Source organism: Syngnathoides biaculeatus, chromosome 6 (assembly GCF_019802595.1).
Source record: "Syngnathoides biaculeatus isolate LvHL_M chromosome 6, ASM1980259v1, whole genome shotgun sequence".
Lineage (NCBI taxonomy): Eukaryota > Metazoa > Chordata > Actinopteri > Syngnathiformes > Syngnathidae > Syngnathoides > Syngnathoides biaculeatus.
The window spans coordinates 6,736,694-6,758,382 of NC_084645.1; positions in this window are offsets into that span (position 1 = coordinate 6,736,694).

Below are 21,689 nucleotides of genomic sequence, written 5' to 3' on the forward strand. Positions count from 1 at the left end.
TCTCACGTTGCTGTCCAGGAGGGGGCGGTACTGGCGCCGCCTTCTCACGTTGCTGTCCAGGAGGGGGCGGTACTGGCGCCGCCTTCTCACGTTGCTGTCCAGGAGGGGGCGGTACTGGCGCCGCCTTCTCACGTTGCTGTCCAGGAGGGGGCGATACTGGCGCCGCCTTCTCACGTTGCTGTCCAGGAGGGGGCGGTAGTGGCGCCGCCTTCTCTCGTTGCTGTCCAGGAGGTGGCGATGACGATGGGGTCGCCGCCTTCTCACGTTGCTGTCCAGGAGGGGGCGGTACTGGCGTCACCTTCTCACGTTGTTGTCCAGGAGGGGGCGGTACTGGCACCGCCTTCTCACGTTGCTGTCCAGGAGGGGGCGGTACTGGCGCCGCCTTCTCACGTTGCTGTCCAGGAGGGGGCGGTACTGGCGCCGCCTTCTCACGTTGCTGTCCAGGAGGGGGCGTTACTGGCGCCGCCTTCTCACGTTGCTGTCCAGGAGGGGGGCGGTGGTACTGGCGCCGCCTTCTCACGTTGCTGTCCAGGAGGGGGCGATACTGGCGCCGCCTTCTCACGTTGCTGTCCAGGAGGGGGCGGGGTACTGGCGCCGCCTTCTCTCGTTGCTGTCCAGGAGGTGGCGATGACGATGGGGTCGCCGCCTTCTCACGTTGCTGTCCAGGAGGGGGCGGTACTGGTGCCGCCTTCTCACGTTGTTGTCCAGGAGGGGGCGGTACTGGCGCCGCCTTCTCACATTGCTGTCCAGGAGGGGGCGGTACTGGCGCCGCCTTCTCACGTTGCTGTCCAGGAGGGGGCGGTACTGGTGCCGCCTTCTCTCGTTGCTGTCCAGGAGGTGGTGATGACGATGGGGTCGCCGCCTTCTCACGTTGCTGTCCAGGAGGGGGGGGTACTGGCGCCGCCTTCTCACGTTGCTGTCCAGGAGGGGGCGGTACTGGCGCCGCCTTCTCACGTTGCTGTCCAGGAGGGGGCGGTACTGGCGCCGCCTTCTCTCGTTGCTGTCAGGGGGGGGGGGCGGTACTGGCGCCGCCTTCTCTCGTTGCTGTCCAGGAGGGGGCGGTACTGTCGCCGCCTTCTCTCGTTGCTGTCCAGGAGGGGGCGGTACTGGTGCCGCCTTCTCTCGTTGCAGTGGGTACAGATTCGCCACCTCGCCAAGCGCACGTAGCTGTGGAAACTGACCCGCCTCCTCGCCATTCCCACGTCGAGGTTTTGGCTGTTCCGAGGAGAGTTCACGCGGCAGTCGGAACTGACCCGCTCCCGAGACACGCCCACGTGTCAGTTTCGACTGACTCTCTGCCGACTCTCGTTCACGTTGCCCTGGAAACGGATTCGCCACCGCGCCACGCCCACGTTGCTGTTTCAACGGATGCACTGCAAGCTCACGTGGCAGTGGGGACCGACCCGATGCCGCCTCACGTTGCTGTCCAGGAGGTGTCAATGACGATGGGGTCGCCGCCTTCTCACGTTGCTGTCCAGGAGGGGGCGGTACTGGCGCCGCCGCCTTCTCACGTTGCTGTCCAGGAGGGGGCGGTACTGGCGCCGCCTTCTCACGTTGCTGTCCAGGTTGGGGCGGTTACTGGCGCCGCCTTCTCACGTTGCTGTCCAGGAGGGGGCGGTACTGGCGCCGCCTTCTCACGTTGCTGTCCAGGAGGGGGCGGTACTGGCGCCGCCTTCTCACGTTGCTGTCCAGGAGGGGGCGGTACTGGTGCCACCTTCTCTCGTTGCTGTCCAGGAGGTGGTGATGACGATGGGGTCGCCGCCTTCTCACGTTGCTGTCCAGGAGGGGGCGGTACTGGCACCGCCTTCTCACGTTGCTGTCCAGGAGGGGGCAGTACTGGCGCCGCCTTCTCACGTTGCTGTCCAGGAGGGGGCGGTACTGGCGCCGCCTTCTCTCGTTGCTGTCAAGGGGGGGGGCGGTACTGGCGCCGCCTTCTCTCGTTGCTGTCCAGGAGGGGGCGGTACTGGTGCCGCCTTCTCTCGTTGCAGTGGGTACAGATTCGCCACCTCGCCAAGCGCACGTAGCTGTGGAAACTGACCCGCCTCCTCGCCATTCCCACGTCGAGGTTTTGGCTGTTCCGAGGAGAGTTCACGCGGCAGTCGGAACTGACCCGCTCCCGAGACACGCCCACGTGTCAGTTTCGACTGACTCTCTGCCGACTCTCGTTCACGTTGCCCTGGAAACGGATTCGCCACCGCGCCACGCCCACGTTGCTGTTTCAACGGATGCACTGCAAGCTCACGTGGCAGTGGGGACCGACCCGATGCCGCCTCACGTTGCTGTCCAGGAGGTGGCGAGGGCGATGGGGTCGCCGCCTTCTCACGTTGCTGTCCAGGAGGTGGCGATGGCGATGGGGTCGCCGCCTTCTCACGTTGCTGTCCAGGAGGTGGCAATGACGATGGGGTCGCCGCCTTCTCACGTTGCTGTCCAGGAGGGGGCAGTACTGGCGCCGCCGCCTTCTCATGTTGCTGTCCAGGAGGGGGCGGTACTGGCGCCGCCTTCTCACGTTGCTGTCCAGGAGGGGGCGGTACTGGCGCCGCCTTCTCACGTTGCTGTCCAGGAGGGGGCGGTACTGGCGCCGCCTTCTCACGTTGCTGTCCAGGAGGGGGCGGTACTGGCGCCGCCTTCTCATGTTGCTGTCCAGGAGGGGGCGGTACTGGCGCCATCTTCTCTCGTTGCTGTCCAGGAGGTGGCGATGACGATGGGGTCGCCGCCTTCTCATGTTGCTGTCCAGGAGGGGCCGGTACTGGCGCCGCCTTCTCACGTTGCTGTCCAGGAGGGGGCGGTACTGGCGCCGCCTTCTCACGTTGCTGTCCAGGAGGGGGCGGTACTGGCGCCGCCTTCTCTCGTTGCTGTCAAGGGGGGGGGCGGTACTGGCGCCGCCTTCTCTCGTTGCTGTCCAGGAGGGGGCGGTACTGTCGCCGCCTTCTCTCGTTGCTGTCCAGGAGGGGGCGGTACTGGTGCTGCCTTCTCTCGTTGCTGTCCAGGAGGGGACGGTACTGGCGCCGCCTTCTCTCGTTGCTGTCCAAGAAGGGGTGGTACTGGCGCCGCCTTCTCTCGTTGCTGTCCAGGAGGGGGCGATACTGGCGCCGCCTTCTCTCATTGCTGTCCAGGAGGGGGCGGTACTGGCGCCGCCTTCTCTTGTTCCTGTCCAGGAGGGGGCGGTACTGGCGCCGCCTTCTCACGTTCCTGTCCGACAAGAGCTGGGAGTTCTGATGAGCCACCCCGGAGCTGGAGAGACTTCGGGATGGTAATGGTGGCGGTCATGGCTCTGGTCCTTCTCCCCATCATCCTATTCACTCCAGATGGCTCCCAGCCGCTTCATGACTTGGCCTCATTGGTGACCAATCCATGGCTGCCTACTGACCAAGCCTCGGTGGCGACCAATCTCTGGTCGTCTGGCAACGACGGCGTGGGAGGTTCTCGTCTGGAGCAGTGCCCTGCCTCGTTCTGGTTCCTGCTTCGTCGTTTGGTTCCTCACAGAGGTCGTCCGCCCAAATCGCCCCGTGGGGACCCTGGTGCTTGGCGTCCGGGTCGTCCTCCTGACCTGTCCACCCGGACGCCTCGTGTTTGGTGGCCTGGATGGCCACCAGTCTGGGGTTCAGGGGGGAGCGTGCCTTCCGCCCACCCCTGCCTGTATTAATAATTATTGTCTGTTTCTTTCGTTTAGGCACGTCTGGGAGCCGTGCCTTTGAGGGGGGGGGGTACTGTCATGATCCTGCCGCTCCAGCCTGGGCTGGGCGGGTGTCCGTGGTTGCGCTGATTGGAAGGTGCACACCTGCGCCTCATGCAGCCTGATTATGCTATGGATTTATATGACCGCGATGACAACTGGCCAGCGCCAGTTCGTATGATCTTCATGTCCCATTCGTGTGCTCTGGTATCCCTGATTGAACCTGTGTGTACCGACCTTCGTCCGTTCTCCGACCAACCTTGTAAGCCTGACTCCTTTGATACTTCTGCTTGCGTTGATTGTTCTTGATTGTTGTCCTGCCTGTCCGCTCATCTGCTCTCTTCGCCCGACGTCACAACTACCGCTGCTGCACCGGACTGCCGGCTCGATCCCCTACCTCTGCATACAATAAACGTGTCTCTTCCTGAACTACCTACTAGTTCCTGCATTTGGGTCCTACTCTCGTTTCCGATGGGACGTGACAGAAACCCTGTGTGAATACTGTCAGTGCATTTGCATTTATCGACATGAGAAACCTGAGTAGAGAAACATGGCAACCTGAAGGAAGAGTTCCATCAAGTAAATTAATGAGCATTTTCACTGTCTTATGGTGAGTTGCAGGTGTATTTTATAAAACGAAAGAGAATAAATGATAACAGGCTTAGAGTTATGTGAACATATACAAAGATTACTGTCATGTCCTATGTCCTGCAGTCTTTTGTTGGAGCTTTAGTGTCGATTTGCATTTACAACCTGAATAATAAACTACAATTAATTGGGATTTTACTGCATTTTTTCTGCTCCGTCATTCTGTCCTCTCCCAACTTTTCACCTGCACCGCTCGTGTGTCATGATTATGTCCCAACCATGAGCCACTCACCACCGCATATTCTTTTAGAATCAGATTTATCGGATTATGAGGAAGACCTGAATTTGTATGACCTGCTGCTTGATTCTGACTCAGACAATGAATGTGAATTTTCCTTCCAGGTGATAGGCCTCGATGAGTTTGTGTCGCAGTCCTGCGCCTCCAGCTTCTGAGTGCCTTTGCCCTGTGTATTCAAGTCCAACCCTTTTTGGGGAACCCGTTTGGCCATCTATCCGGCTCCTCCGTGTGGCAGCCAGATGAAATGCCCAAGCAGGGTGCCCCCTTGTGTCTCCTGCTGTGTGGCAACCAAGATACTGCCATCATCCATCCGCGCCTCGCTGGAGACGAGCAAGTCAGTGGAACCGGGTGCCATGTTTTGGACTGCTTTTTGGAATCGACCAGTTTTTGAAATAAAACCACATAAAACATTATGCCTCTGCCTGAAAGTCCTGCATCTGGGTCCAGCCCCGAGCCTCGTGCCCTTGACACTCATAGCGTTTTCCCATCTGGATGCCTCAGGTGACGACCGAGCTTCACAGTAAGTTTGGGTGACTCCACACACAGACCTGAAGGAATAATCAATATTAGTGTGAGTTTCATCATTGTCTTTAAGGGCTGTTAGATATTCATCTAGGTATTTTGGAGCTTTTCTCTCCCTTCTTGATTAGTGATTTTTCTGACCATCTATAAATTCTATATCTGCGCTGTTTTTGTTTTCACCACATCCATTTTTTGTCATTTCATCATGAAGTTGCACATCTTTACTGCCACTTTGTTCATTTTTATTTAGGGATTAGTGTTCTGTCCTTTCCTCATGATTACAGTTTCTGCCTCTGTTACTTTGAATTTCTGAATCATCTTCTTCATGTTTGTGTCTCTTGTTCAGCACAGTTCTTTTTCATAAATTTTACCTGTCTGTGTTTTGACACTTTCCCTATTTGTGGATTATAGAGCAGGTAAGCGGGGCTGTTTCTACTATCTTCTTCTTTTTCCTTTCAGTGTGTCATCTTAGATGAAAGAATATTTGTTTGTCCCAGTTTTATGCCGGATGCCCTTCCTAACGCAACCCCTCTGCATTTAGCCGGGGAGAGAAGCTTACAGCACCTGGTATTCCCAGGCGGTCTCCCATCCAAGTACTAACTAGGGCCAAACCTGCTTACCTTCCGAGATCTGACAAGATCAAGCGTTCTCAGGGTAGCAGACACCTTCTGCCAACTGTTCCAACTCGCTTGGACCCGTTCCTTCACTTCCTTACCACACTTTCCATTGGTCCGTATTGTTGACTACAAGTATTTGAAGTGGTCCAACCTCGCTATCTCTTCTCCCTGGAGCTTCACTCTTCCTCCTCCCCCCCTCTCAAACATATATTCTGTTTTACTTTGGCTAATCTTCATTCCTCTCCTTTCCAGTGCGTGCCTCCATCTTTCTAACTGTTCCTTCATTTGTGCTTCTTAAGCCCACACCACATGAACTTGTGGGCCACCATTCTCACGGACAGTTTCCTGCCGGGGTGGGAGAGGTTGTGGAAATTGAAAACAGCCCACTGCCAGTTTGCAGGGACCAGCGGCCAAGTCTGGCCAGCCTAGAGGTCGCACAACAACCTGACGCCCGAGTCACCAACTAACTCCAGGCGCAAACCCGTGTCAGAAGTCTTGAGGGCCTGCACCCCGTGGTCCGAGGCCTTGTCTGCGCCCATGCGGGAGTAGTCGAGACCCAGATTCACAGTACCGACGATCGTCCTTCAGAGGCAGTCCACGACCACATTGAATTTACCGGCAATGTGTTGGATGTCCTTAGTGTACTCTGAGACGGGCGTACCATGGCTCGGCCACCTTGAACATGGGGAAAATGAGGAGTTTATGGTCCACATATGCCATGAACTTACGGCCTTCCAATAGGGACGGGCCGAGGAGCTCTCTATCGAAGGTGCTGTATTTGCGTATCCTGGGGACCAGCTGATGGCTGCAAAAGGCAAGCGGTTACCAGCCACCGCCGACCCACTGTTCCAATACGGCCCCAACAGCGTAGTCCGATGCGTCATTAGTGAGAGTGACGGATGCACCGGGGGACAGGTGGGCCAGCATAGCAGCCTGAAACAGCGTGGCCTTCATGGGCCCGAAGGCTTCCACCCTCTCGGCCGTCCATACAATGTCCTGGTTGGGTGCCTTGCCCTTTAGAGCCTCATACAACGGCCGGATGGTGTGGGCCGCCCAGTGGCTGAACCAGTGATGGAAAGTCAACATCCCCAGAAACTTCCGGAGTTCCCGAGCTGAGCGAAGTCGGGGAAAAGGGGAGATGGCCTCCACCTTTGCCAGTAGGAGCCGGCACCGCTCTTGTCAATGAAGTGCCCGAGGAACTGGATGGAGGGCACCCGAAAACATCCTTCACCGGGTTGATTATCAGGCCATGCTGCTCGAGTCTCGCGAAGAGGTCCCGGAGGTGCATCAAAGTTCTTCCTCCGAGGAGCTGGTGACGAGGATATCGTACAAATAGACAAACACAAAGGGCAAGTCTCTGAGCACCGAATCCATTAACCTTTGAAAAGATTGGGGCGCGTTTTTGAGACCAAACGGCATCCTCCGAAACTCGAACAGGCCAAACGGTGTGATTACAGCCGTCTTGGGAATGTCTGAGGGGTGCATGGGGACCTGGTGATAACCGCGCACCAGGTTGACCTTGGAGAACAGGATTTTGCCTGGCAGGTGGGCAGAGAAGTCCTGAATGTGTGGAACAGGGTAGCGGTCGGGTGTAGTGGCGTCGTTAAGGCGGCGGTAGTCACCACACGGTCTCCACCCTCCACTTGGTTTAGGGACGATGTGTAACGGCGAGGCCCATGGGGTATCCGAGCGGCGAATGATGGTGGGCCTCCTCAGCCAGGGCACGGGACTCAATGACAATACTGTTAGGGAGTGCTGTCTGAACATACGGCAGCATGTCTCTGAGAAACATTTCCATGAAAATGAAGTTGGGCTCCTCCGCGCCCAGCAGGTTTAGCATCATTTCCATGACTTCGGAAGGTTTGCTGTCACCCAGTCCATTAATAGCCAAAAGACGTCGGGCACGCTCTGGCCGTGAAAGCTCAAAAACCTTGAGGAGGTGAGCCTTGAGCCCAGCATATTTATCTCAGGCCGCCATGCAACCCTTCTGTTTCCCTTCTTGCGCATAGAATGCCACTGAGATAATCTCTCGGGAATGGTCCCTTTTAATGACATGCTGTGATGACATACTCACCGTGCCTCTCAGCACAGCACATCTCTCTCAGGACAAATACATTACTCTTACACCCACTGCTTTATCATGCTGCTCTAGTTGCATGCTATTGTTTCTGACTATTACCCACCCCATCCATCCATCATCCATCCATCCATCCATCCATACATCTTCCTATCTGCTTATCCTCACAATGGTCGCAAAAGTGCTGAAGCCTATCCCAGCTGTCAACTGGCAGGAGGAAGGGTACACCCTGAACTGGTTGTCACCCAATCGAAGAACACATGGAGACAGACAACAGTCGCAATCACAATCACACCTTGGGGCAATTTAGAGTGTCTGATTAATGTTGCATGTTTTTGGGATGTGGGAGGAATCCGGAGTGCCCAGAGAAAACGCACACAGGGGAGAATATCCAAACTCAATACAGGCAGGGCCGGGATTGAACCTGGGTCCTCAGAACTATGAAGTCAATGCTTTACAGCTGCGCCACCTAATGCCCACTCATGTTTGAGAATTCTCTGGACCATTTGCATAATTGTACTGTACCAGATCATTACGTTCTTTGTCAATTTAAAATGCTCTAAATTGCTTCAGGACGGTGGCACGGTGGCTCAGCTGGTAAAGCATTGGCCTCACAGTACGGAGTAGTTCACCCCACTGGACTTGAGGGTCGCTTCACTGACTGTTGTTTGTGTCTACGTATCAAACACCAGTTAAGAGTACCCAGACTTTTTGGAGTCTTTAGAGGAGGTGCTGGACTGCGTTCCCGCTGTGAGCATGTGAGCAAAGACACTGAGACATGGTAAGGCGTGATTGGGTGATCAGATAAGAACCCAAGTGGTGTTCTGTTATTAAAGACCAAGTTCAAACAAGTGTGTCCACATGTGCACTCGGCACAAAGACACCCTTTGTCACAGTTCGATGATCCAATTTCCAACTGCATGTCTTGGACACTTGGGTGAAGAGAGGGGTGAAGCTTAAAACCAATCACTACCAGGTGGTGAATTGGCTCTCATGGTGGGGAAAGATATCAGTCTGACATGCCAGGCTCAAACGTATTGTGTAGGTCTGCTGGGAACGGCTCGAAGAATCCCCTGTCAGAAGGAATTTCAACACCCACCTCCGATAGAACTAGAACTTTGAGTCCATTTGGACAATGTTCCATGTTTCCATTGCTGAAGCGGCCGATCGGAGCTGTGGCTGTAAGGTGGTTAGTTGCTGTCGTGGCGGCAATCACCTCAGACATTGGTGGACACCAATGGTAAAGGAGTCCGTCAAGATGAAAAGGAACTCCCATCGGGCCTTTTTGGTCTTTAGGACTCCCAAGGCAGCTGGTGGGTACCAGTAAGCGGAATGCAGCTTTGGTGGTCACTGAAGCAAAAACTCAGACATGGGAAAAATACAAAGGAGAACGACTTCAGGACGGCTTCGAAGAAATTCTGGTCCACCATCTGGTGTCTTAGGAGGGGTTAGCAGTACACCATCAACACTGTGCATAGTGAGGATAGCGTCTTGCTGGCCTCAACTCAGGACGTAGTTAGTTGGTGGGGGGAATACTTCAGAGACCTCCTTAATTCCACTGACATGCCTTCCCCATGAGGAAGCAGAGCTTGGGTCTCAGAAGCTATTCTATTTCTGGGGTGGAGGTTACTGAGCTGGAAAGTCCCCAGGAGTGGATTAGATTCACCCAGAGTTCATAAAGGCTGTGAATGTTGTGGGGCTATGCTGCTTGAAATGCCTCTGCACCATCGCATATACATTGGGGACAGTGCCCCTGGATTGGTAGACTGGGGTGGTGGTCCCCCGTTTTAAGACTGGAGGCTATCACACTCCTCAGCCTCCCTGGTAAGGTCTTTTCAGGGGTGCTGGAAAGGACAATCTATCAGGAAATCAAATCTCAGATTCAGTAGGACCACTGTGGTTTTCTCCCTGGCAGTGGAATAGTGGACCAGCTCTAAATCCCAGGCAGGGTCCTCAAGGGTGCATGGGAGTTCACCCAACACGTTTACATGTGTTTTGTGGATTTGGTGAGAGCATTCAACCATGTCCCTAGGGGATTCAAGTCGGGGTTGGTTCATGAGTATAGGGTGCCAAACCCTCTGATGCGTTCTGTTCGGTCCATGTACGACTAGTTTCAAAGTTTGGTCTGCATTGCCAGCAGTAAGTTGGACTTGTTTCCTCTGCCAATGCTGCCCTTTGTCACTGATTCTGTTCATAACTTTTATGGACAAAATATCTTTGTGCTGTCAAGGTGTGGAAGGTGCCCGGTTTTGTGGCCTCAGCATTGCATCTCTGCTTTTTCCATATGATGTGGTTCTGTTGGCTTCATTAAGTCATGATTTCAAACTCTCATTGGAGTGGTTCACAGCTGTATATGAAGTGGATGGGATGAGAATAAGCACCTTCAAATCTGAGACCATGGTCCTTAGTCGGAAAATGGTGGCGTGCCGTCTCCAAGTGAGGGAAGAATGGAATGCGAGATAAACAAGCGTATCGATGCGGACTTTGTATCTGTCCGTTGTTGTAAAGAAGGAGCTAAGTTGAAAGATGAAGCTCTCAATTTACCAATCGAGCTATGTTCCTACTATTACCTATGGTCATGAGCTGTGGGCCATGACTAAATGAACAAGATCCTGAATTCAAGCAGCCGAAATGAGTTTCCTCCCCAGGGTGTCTGGGCTCTCCCTTAGAGATAGAGTGAAAAGCTTGGTTATCTGGGAGGGGCTCAGAGGCGAGCAGCTACTCCTCCACATTGAGAAGAGCTAAATAAGTGGCTGGGGCATCTGATTCGGATGCCTCCCAGATGCCTCCCTGGCAAGGTGTTCCGGGAAAATCTCACCGGAAGATCCAAGGGACAACCCAGGACACATTGGAGAGACTACGCCTCTCACCGGGCCTGGAAACACCTTGGTATCCTCCTGAAGAGCTGGATGAAGTCGCTGGCAAAAGGGAAAAAGCTAAAGCTACTGCCCCCAGACGTTGTATAATCAGTAAAAGATGGATGGGTGGATGGATGGATGGAATTTTTCACAAATAATACTTAAGTTACTTTTTTGGGTGCTGAAAGGAGACTCACCTGTGGGTTGTACGTTCAAACGGGCCAGATATGATATTTCACCTTTAAATCCGAAGAAACATTCTAAATTTTAGGTGTGTTCTCTCTATATTTATGCTTCAGTGGGTGTGAATCTTTTGAGTGGCTCCTGTTTTCTATTTTCTTCTGATATATTTTTGATGTATAAATATATCACCTGTTACTATAAATCCCAATACTGCATTACAAAATCTCGAAAGAGAATCCTGAGATGTAATTCTTAGGAGTGCATGCAGTATTATCTCCATATTTGTTTTGGCGGTTTCTATGGGCACTGAGCCAAATGCTGTTGTATTGTCTGCAGAAGGTCTTTGTGTTGGAAAGATATAGAGGAGAAGACAGGTCGGTTGGAGGAATTCATTGCACGCACACACACACAGACAAACATGCACAGACGCACACGCACACAAACAGAACACACACAGAAAATGGCATGTCCAGCCAATTCACCTCAGTTTTATTTTGAGGGAAAATAATGAAATTGAATTGGCATTGACTCACTAAAAAATGGAGAATTACTGTATGACAATATAGTTTTAATAAAGTTGGAATAGCCACTGGTTTTGTCATGTTGTCTTGTGTTCAGGGGATCGGCCGGGCACAGCCCAAAAGGGTAACATGGATCCCCTTCCCATTGGCTCACCACCTGTGAGAAGGGCCATAGGGTTCCGGTGCGAATTGAGTTGGCGATACAATATCCGGTGTGACGGTCTGAGCGCTCCCCATGCTGAAAAGTCTCCATGCGATTAATGTGCACGCGTTAATAACAGGGGAACTCTGGGTATGTAGCAGACGCTTACTGGGAAATCCCCCAGTCTCATAGTTCTCCATCTTCTACTTAGAGATAGCTAACATATGTTATATCCTAACCCTCACCTAACCTTAAAACAAAAGTTGATAAAAACATCTACACATACATGTGCGTTCACTGTGTTCGTATTTCTGAGACATCCATAGTGAACATGAACGCTCGGTGACAACTTGTCGAATGGCACATTTTGAAGCATGGATGGGGATGTTTCAGACTGACCGGAAGTTTACAAAATATGAATGCGCGTCTATTAATGTGCATGCGCATTAATCACAAGGAGACTTTTCAGCACCCGGAGCGCTCAGACCATCACAATAGTTACAGAAACTAGGTCTATGGACATGGAATGTCACCTCTTTGGCAAGGAAGGAGCCCATGTTGGTGTGTGAGGTCGAGAAGTTCCGACTACATATACTCGGACTTGCCTCTACGCACCACTTGGGGTCTGGCACCACCCCTCTTGAGAAGATTTGGACTCTTTTCCACTCTGGAGTTGCCCACGGGGACAGACCCCAAGCAGGTATGGGGAATACTTATTGCCCCCCCCCGTACCTTGGGGTTTACCCCGGTGGGTGAGAGAGTAGCCTCCCTGCACCTGCAGGTAGGGAGATGGGTCCCGACTGTCGTTTGTGCTTATGCACCAAACATCAGTTCAGAGTACCTACTATTTTTGGAGTCCTTAAAGGGAGTCCTGGAGATTGCTCCCTCTGGCAACTCCATCCAACTGCTGGGGGACTTCAATGCCCATATGGGCAATTACAGTGAGACCCGGGAGGGCGTGATTGGGAAAAATGGCCCCCGATCAGAACTCGAGTGGTGTTCTGTTTCTGGACTTCTGTGCTCATCACGGATTATCCATAACGAACAGAATGTTCAGGCATATGGGGTGTTCACATGTCCGCCTGGCACCAGGACACCCTAGGTCGTAGTTCCATGAGCGACTTTGTGGTCGTGACCCCATGTCACTTGGGTGAAAAGAGGGGCGGAGCAGTCCACTGATCACCACCTGGTGGTGAGTAGGCTCCGATGGTGAGGGAAGATGCCTGTCTGATGTGGCAGCCCCAAACATATTGTGAGGGTCTGCTTGGAACGGCTGGCAGATTCCCCTGTCAGAAGGAATTTCAACTCCCACTTCCGAAAGAACTTTGCTCACATCCCGGAGGAGGCAGGGGACATTGAATCCAAGTGGACATTGTTCCGCACCTCCATTGCTGAGGCGGGCGACTGGAGCTGTGGCCATAAGGTGGTCAGTGCTTGTCGCAACCCACGAACACGTTAGTGGACAATAACAGTGAGGTATGCTGACAAGCTTAAGAAGGAGTCATATCAGTCATTTGTGGCCTGTGGGAGTCCCGAGGAAGCTGATAGGTACTGGCTGGCCAAGCGGAATGCAGCTTCCTTGGTCACTGAGGCAAAAACCCGGGCGTTGGAGGAGTTCGGTGAGGCCACGGAGAATGACTTCAGGATGACTTCGAGGAAATTCTGGTCCACCGTCTGGCGTCTCAAGATTGGGAAACAGTGCACCGTCAACACTGTGTATAGTGGGGACGTGGCGCTGCTGACCTCAGTTCGGGATGTTGTGAGTCGGTGGAGAGAAGACTTTGAAGACCTACTCAATTCCACCAACACGCCTTCCCACGAGGAAGCTGAGTCTGGCTGCTCTGAGGTGGGATCTTCTATCTCTGAGGTTGAGGTCACTGAGGTGGTTAAAAAGCTCCTTGGTGGCAGGGCCCCGGGAGTGGATGAGATTCGCCCGGAGTTCTTAAAGGCTCTGGATGTTTTGGGGCTGTCCTGGTTGACATACCTCTGCAACATCTCGTGGACATCGGGGACAGGGGCTCTGGATTGGCAGACTGGGGTGGTGGTCCCCCTTTTTAAGAAGGGTTTCCGGGGGGTGTGTTCCAACTATAGAGGGAACACACTCAGCCTCCCAGGTAAGGTCTACTCAGGGGTACTGGAGAGGAGGGTCCGTCGAATCTCAGATTCAGGAGGACCAATATGGTTCGGCTACTCCTCCACATTGAGAGGAGCCAGATGAGGTGGCTGGGGCATCTGATTCCGATGCCTCCAGGATGCCTCCCTGGTGAGGTGTTCCGGGCATGTCCCACCAGAAAGAGACCCTGAGGATGACTGAGGACACAATAGAGAGACTATGTCTCAAGGCTGGCTTGGGAACGCCTCGCGATCCCTCCGGTTTAGCTGGAAGAAGTGGCTGGGGAAAGGGAAGCCTGGGGATCCCTGCTGAAGCTACTTCCCCCGCAACCCGACCCAGAAAAACGATAGATAATGAATGGATGGATGTTGTGTTCAATACAGGAACATTTTTTGTTCATTTTGAAATTAGATTGACAATACAAATAAATTTAACTGTTACAGTGCTGTAATTGTACATTAAGGAGCTTGATGAAGATAAACCACATAATGTCAACAATTAAGTGATGCCATACAACTAACAAAATCTTCTTCTCCTTTTGGCTTACCCATTTGTGGTCGCCACATTGTGTCATCTTTTTCCATCTAAGCCTATCTCCTGAACTTCCTCTCTAACACCTACAGTCCCATGTCTTCTGACCCAGTCTCCAGTCTCAGTCTTCTGAGCTACAATCCCAGAGAAAACAAAAAGTGGTGGCTCGGTTCTCGAACACATTCCGTTCCAGAAGGCCGGGTGAAAACCAATATGTCCGAAAACCGAAACGCGTTTTCGCATTACAATGAATGGAGAATGAAATAATGCGTTCCAAGCCTAAAAAACTTTAGATTTATCTGATAATAAACTGCATAGTAGAAATACATATATAGTTTAAATATAATTAATTAAATTATATAATTAAATCATTTAAGAAATATATACATATATATATATATATATATATATATTTTTTTTTTTTTTTTTTTTTTTTTTTTTGCTTAAAATGTATGCTTTAGTAGTGGAGTATGCTCGGCTGGGAGTGCATTGCTGTATCTGTAGTGACTTGGCCCCCAGCCTTGTAAACCTTTTTTTATTACCAAAAGTGCAGAATAACTTTAAACAAGCAATAATGAGGGGGGGAAACAGACAAATTGTTTTTTATTGGCAAAGAAAGTTCATAACGTAAAAAGAAAAGAAAAAATTGCAAGTTGGGGTAGGGTTAATGGAACAAAAGAAAAAAGCAATGCAAAACAACTGTTTCAAATGTCTTCGGTGGGGATGTCTCCTCCCTTTTCAACAAAGAAAGAATCTAATTTAGACTGTTTCTGCCGTCTTTTGAGCACCTTCCTGAAGTGGCTCATAACCACGTCATTGAAATTTTGCAGTGCTCTGCAACATTCTGCTTTGTTCGGGTGATGGAGTTCTACAAAATTATGGATGTTGTTCAATTTACCACAGATAGCTTTTTATACCGGCACTTGAGACATCCTTCCTGCCTTCAGGCTCATTAGAATAAGAAGCAACTTTTTTGACGTCCTCCAAGATCTGTGGGCTTTGCTTTGTCAACATGGTTGCTCCTATAGCAACATCACTTGCTTTTGAGGGCATCCTTGTGTTTCAGAATGGTGCTGATCATCGATTTTGCCTGCCATACTTCTTCTATAGATCAGAAACATGCACACCACATTCGTATTCGGCTATCGAATCCTTCTTGAAGTCGAGAGTTTTATGCACCACTTTCCTCTTTTCAGCACCAGCAGTTCCAATTGCCTTTTTTGGAGCCATGATCGGGGGGAAGGAGGGGGGTAATATTGGAAGAAAAAAAGTCACTACCGGGACATGTCCATATGCTGAGGAGTGTGTGAGTCAACAAGCTGGCGTTAAGTCATTTCCGTTTTTTTTTTGGAGGTGTGTTCAAAAGCACAATTACAAATCGTTCTGGGTCAGCTGGTCGGTGTGTTCAAATACATATTTTCATTAGAAAACCAATGGAAAAAAATCTCGAAATTTTCATCCGAAAACAGATACGTTCAAAAACCAAGTTACCACTGTATATTATAGTTGAACATGAGAACAGAATATAGAAAATCCAAAGTAAAAGAATAAAGTGTACACGAAGGAACCAAGTGAGATAGCACTTCACTTTTTGCAGCATCTTTGCTTTGTGTTTTTTTTTTTTTTTTTTTTTCTCGAGGGTTGAGGGAGGATTGAGGGAGAAGGCTGCTTCCTGTGAGTATGGACAACACAGAGAGGATCTGATGAGAGACAGATTGGTGCTTGGCGTAAGCGACGAGAGTGTGTGCCGTCGCTTGCTTAGAGAGAAAGGTCTTACAATGGCTTAAGCCATAGAAATGTGCAGAACTGCTGAAATGACAGACATGAGGCAATCACTCAAGACCGGTCATTAGGTAGGAACACTCAAGTTCTGCGGCAATAAGCACAGACGTGGGTGGGACTTTTGTGCTGCATTTGGAAAGAACTGTCACCACTGTGGGTCTGCAAATCATTTTGCCACAATCTGTATGAAAAGGGGGCGGGGGACGACTAGTCCTTAACCAGATCGTTGCATTTGATGCCTCGTTCCCGCACTCCCGTTTGCCTGACGTCTACCTTTCATGTACCGACCCACGCCTGTCCCTTGACCACCCTCGTAAGCCTGCCGTTACTATTACCTCTGCTTGTTTGGACTGTCTGCCTGATCCCCGACCTTGGACCAGATAAAGGTTTCCTCTGTACTGCCTGCTTGTCTCTGGAGTCGTGCATTTAGGTCCGCCCTCGAGCCCCGTTTGTGACAGGTTGTTTACAGGCCGGGTCCTGATATGCATATCAGCGACACCCTGACCAGAGCCACCGTTCCGTCACAAGGGGCTAACACAGAATATATGACACAGACCATCTGCAACTTACATGGTGCACAATAGGCTACTGAACTGATAAATCAAGATGAATATCTTTATGTCACAAAACAGAGGCTGGTCCAGATAAGAACGCACACAGAGGCCGATGACAGCCTTCAAGTCTTGAAGGAGGTGCTTCTCCAGGGTTAGCCAGATTGCAGGGAAGACACAGCCCTGGTGGTCAGAGAATACTGGTCAATCAGGTATGAGAGCAGTACGCAGGATAGAGTTTTGTTTAAAACCAGAGGGTCATAGTGCCAAAATCATTACATGCAGAAATGTTGAAGCGTATACATGTCAGCCATGTAGGGGGCAATGCCTGCTACAGGCTAGGGACACACTATACTGGCCCAACATGCACAGCGAGATAAAAGATTATGTGAGGCAGTGTTTGGCGTGCAATGAATACGCACGCCAGCAGCAATGAGAAACAATGATGTCGCACAAACGTCCTGTCCAACCATGGCAAATTCTCAGCATGGATCTGTTTAAGCAAGCAGGCAAAGACCTCCTCATATTCGTAGATCATTACTAAGACTTCTGGGAGATTGAGCTACTTCCAGACCTCTCAGTGGAGAGTACAGTGCTGAGGTGCAAGACACAGTTTGCCCGCCATGGACAACCAGATCGAGTAATAACAGACTGTGGCAGTCAGTTTGATAGTGAGACATTTCGACGATTCGCAAGGGAGTGGGACTTCGACCATTTGAAGTCCTCTCATAGACATCCAAAGTCAAATGGCAAAGCTGAGTCTGCTGTGAAAATAGTGAAATACATCTGCAAGAAGGCAGCCAGTGCGGGTGACGACCCATGGCTTGCCATATTACAGCGGCAGAACACACCCACAGAAGGGATGCACAGCAACCCTGCCGAGAGGCTGATGTCTCGAAGGCTAAGGACACCACTCCAGTCGCTGACACGGTCCTGGATCCGAGAGTGGTCACTGGGGTCCAAGACAGGCTAAGAGTTAAACACCAGTCAGCCAGAGACCTACCTGAACTGTGTACTGAAAAGGAAGTCAGGATAAAGCCTCTGCCTGGGGACCGGACAGCCAGGTGGCGAAGAGGGATCTGTCTAAGGCAGGTGGGCCCCAGATCATATTTGGTGGATGTCGAAGTTGTACTGTACCGCCGCAACTGGGTGGATCTGCATCAGGCGTTGGGGCACGTTATCGGGCATTAGCCAGATGAACACAGCCCATCGGGGTGTAACAGCCCACTCGAGGAGCAATCAGCTGGTCCAACAGGTGATGTGAGGGACAGCAGAAGTGATGTAGACACGAGGAGGTCCGAGACTGATGCACAGCGGCAAAGTTGCCCGGATAGGCCTAGGCCTGGCCCATCACGGACAATGTCACCCCCATCACTAGTTGTCGAGCACAGGACAACCAGTGGTTGGCTGGTTAGAACACCTAATATACTGGACCTTTCAGCATAAGCTCATTTTGTCACTTGTTTATTTGGTTCCAGTTGTTTACCTAACTGAAATTGTCAAGAACTGTTTGGTTCAGGTTGTTGACATTTAATAAATAAATAAATAAATGAAATTGGAATGATTGTTGACCCGATGTGAAACGGGTTTTGCATTACCGAAACAATGTTAATTTTACACTAATGATAATGCCTGAATCTGCACTTTGCAATAAGGGCTTCAGCAATGTTTATGTTTTCATCTATAAAAGGGCAGATGTTCTTAATGGTAGTGTCCACCCCCTGCTCAATGGTTTGTACCAGTAACGTATGCGGAGGCGCAGGAATGTTATGTGGAGAGCCGTGACTAAATAGAAGCACTACTGAGCATTCAAAGCTGTCTCACGTCGTTTTTGTTGACACACCCACAAACAACGCATTTATAAAAGGCACGTGATTGGTCACTGGCACATTGACCAATGAAAGCATATGTGGATTTATTTCGTGAGCTGATTGGCTGTGCATCATTGAAGCCTGACTCAGTAACTTCAGTTCCACACTTTCCCTTGTCCTTCCTTTCTTTCAGTTTCTATGTTGTTGACTGCGTGATAACCTCTCATCTTCACAATGCTGTGCTGATGCAAAAACTTCCTATGAAGTGCCTGTGAAAAAGAGGAAGATGATAATCATCAAAAAAGTAAAACTCTTGGATATGTTCAAAGACGGCAGAAGTTATGCCTTTGTGGCGCTCCATTATGGCATGAGTCCCAATGCCACCAAAACACGGTGCTGATACAAAAGCTTCCTCCGAAGCACCCAGAGGAAGAGGAAGATGATGATCAGTGAAAGAGTAAAACTTTTGGTTACGATCAAAGATGGCAAAAATATTCTTTTGTGGCACGCCATTATGGTGGGAATGAATCCACGGTGTGCTACATAAAGAAGAATGTCGTAAACATCCCTTAAACCGCTTCAATAACTTTTAATAAGGAAGCAAAATGTTTGGTGACTCCGCAAAAAAAAGAGATTGCAGAAAAACGACCTTGTAACGATGATGAAGATCCTGAAAAAAGTGCTGATAAACCACAAGCTGGAAGGAGCGATTCACCCCCTTGCAATTTAAGGTCGGTTTGAAAATTTTCAGAAGCGTTACGCCTTCAGAAGCGGGCTTCAGTATAGTGAGGCTTCCTCCGCTGACAACGATCCTGCTTGTCGTAATGTGAAGGAAGAATTTTCACAAGACATTGACAACAATATGACATGAGCTGTGTTGTTTAGCAATTGTGTTGATGGCTTATATCCTTGTACAGGGGAGTTTTAAATGAGAAGGTAAAAAAAAAAAAAAAAAACAACAACAACTCCCCATCACCATGTTTTTCTCAAAGATGAAAACCTCAGTCACACTGTCAGCATCTTCATCAGAGGATTTTCCGCGTTTCAGTCAAAACACTCAATCTGATACTCTTTTCACCTCCAAGACATTCTTAGCCAGCTCTTTCTTTAAAATAACACCAACTCCATTTCTCTTCCCATCCACTACATAGTAAAATAATTAAAACCCTGCTCCTAAACTTCTAGCCTTACTACGTTTCCACCTGCTCTCTTGCATAATATATCAACCTTTTCCGTAATCATCATGTCAACCAACTCCTGGGATTTTCTTGTCATAGTCCTAGCATTAGATGTACGTCACTCAGTTGTAGGCTCTGTGCATTCCTATTCTTCTGTTGATGAATCCGCTTTCCTCCTCTTCTTCGTGTTCGACCCACAGCAGCTGAATTTCCACCGACACCCTGCAGGATGACGGTGCCGGGGGTGGACGTTGTGAACCCGGGCCACGACTGATGAACGCTCATATTTGTTTGGCAAAGTTTTAAGATGTATGCCATTCCTGATGCAACCCTCTGCATTTATGCAAGTTTGAGACCAGCCTACAGATTCCACTGGCTTGTGCCCCAATATGCTGCATTTACAACTTACAATATAAAAATGTAAAATAGTATGTCAAAAACCTTTGGTCTATCGATCTGTCTGTCTGTCTGTCTATCTCTCCATCAAACTAAGGTATGGCAGTGTGGTGGAAGTGTGGAGGTGCTTCCCTGCTCCAGAATATCTCACATCGAGAGAGCCCATAAGCCTTATACAGAAAATCTGACAGCCCTTGTACGTCGAAATGCTTTAAGAGTGGCTGAGGTCTGGATGGACAACTATAAGAGTCATGTCTACATGGCCTGGAACGTTCCATTTCAGGTACATTTAAATGTAGTCAGAGGTCGGTATTGTAGCCAAATATTGTACTGTATATGTATTGTATATTGAGAGCAATGTTACTTTAAAATAATACGACTCAATAAAAAGCACTGACTATGATTAAGAAAGTACTGTGTGAAAAAAATACTCAATAAAGATTAACTGGTGAGTAACCTTTGATATGTAAAAAAAAATCTGAAAAAAATATATATACAGAGTGAGAGAGAGAGAGAGAGAGAGAGAGAGAGAGAGAAAGAGAGAGAGAGAGAGAGAGAAATGGGATTCCATACACACCTGCCACCCTTTAAAAAATTTTCAAAGTGCATTGGGCTCAACAGAAAATAAAATTATATATATATATATATATTATATCTATATATATAGATATCTATATATATATATCTATATATATAGATATATATATATGAAGAAGGTGTGTTTTGTGACCAGACTTATTGATGGTGTGTGTGTTTTTGGAATTACAGAATGGCTTGTGTGCCCAAACAAGCTCGTTTCACAGTGACATACGACCATTAAAATAAAGCTCATGTTGCCAGATCCAATGTAAAAACAAACATCTGCTTTCTCATGTGGGCTGAATATCGAGAATGGAGGAGACACAAGACTAAACTGTGCCATAAAGCTGAGTCTGTCAGCACAGCTGATGTTTTCCATCAAAATAAATCACGAAATCTTTGTGTGTGGTAATGTGGCTGCCTGAGGCTGTCTGATTGGTGAATTAGTTTCAACTGATACTCCTGATAACCAACATTCCCTCTAATTTTTATGTCTGAGCAAACACACTAAACCCCTGAGCAGTCCCTTTGGCCACTGTGAGCAACGTCAGACGTGTTATCCATTGAAGTTAGATGACTTATTAAAAGAATCAGATTACATAATTTACAGTCCCATCAGAACAGTTTTAATCAGAACAATTTTATATTGGTGTTTTTTAACAAACTTTCCATGAGAATGTCAACAACCTTTCTTTTAACTACACACGCAAAAAAAAAAAACATTACTGAACTAAACCAAGCCAACTATAAATTCAAAAGCCCACTTCCAACTATATTTCATTTACCTATTTTAATTCATAATGATATTCACATCTGTTTTTCTTTGTGTAAACATGAGCAGCGTGTCTAGCTCGTCGTCGCTCTACGTTGCCCAGACCACTTTGGTAACACCGGTAGTGGGCGGCACATAAGGACGCTGTCATTGTCAAGTACGTATTTGAAATGTCCCATTGGAATGAGCAGCCAGTCACTTCATCCTCGCAGAGACACTCATGTCACATAACACACCAGACACCAGCTGTTCCAACCTGCTTAGACTCGTTTCTTCCCTTCCTTAGGACTCACACCATTGCTCTGGATTGTTGACCCCAAGTATTTGAAATCGTCCACCCTCCCTATCTCTTCTCCCTGGAGCCTCACTTTTCCCCTATACCCCTCTCATTCACACATATATTGTTTTATTTCAGCTAATCTTCATTCCTCTCTTTTCCAGTGCATGTCTCCATCTTTTTAAGTGTTCCTGGCCTACACCCTGCTTTCACTCCAAAT